Source organism: Ursus americanus, chromosome 5 (genome assembly GCF_024610735.1).
Source record: "Ursus americanus isolate L20-20 chromosome 5, mUrsAme1.1.p, whole genome shotgun sequence".
NCBI lineage: Eukaryota > Metazoa > Chordata > Mammalia > Carnivora > Ursidae > Ursus > Ursus americanus.
In genome coordinates, this window is record NC_142131.1 from 59,597,960 (window position 1) to 59,598,254 (window position 295).

Consider the following 295-nt stretch of genomic DNA (forward strand, 5'->3'; position numbering starts at 1 on the left):
CAAGTAGCCGGTCGACAGTCTGGCCGGTGGTCCAGGGCATTTGCAGGCTCGGACGGGGTGGAGGCGGCTTGGTGGGGGACACCCGTAGGCGCTCGCAGCACCCCACTCTTTTCGTTATGGAATTGATTTCCTAGCGCGCGGGGCCCTGTCACAACCACCCGGATTCCGCCCCAGCCTCCCAGAGAGACGCGCATCGGCCCTTGGCCCCCCGGGAACTGCCCTCCCGGCCCCCCAACTCGCGGACTACAAGTCCCAGCAGCCCCCGCAGCTTGCACCTCCCGCCTCGCAGCGGAGA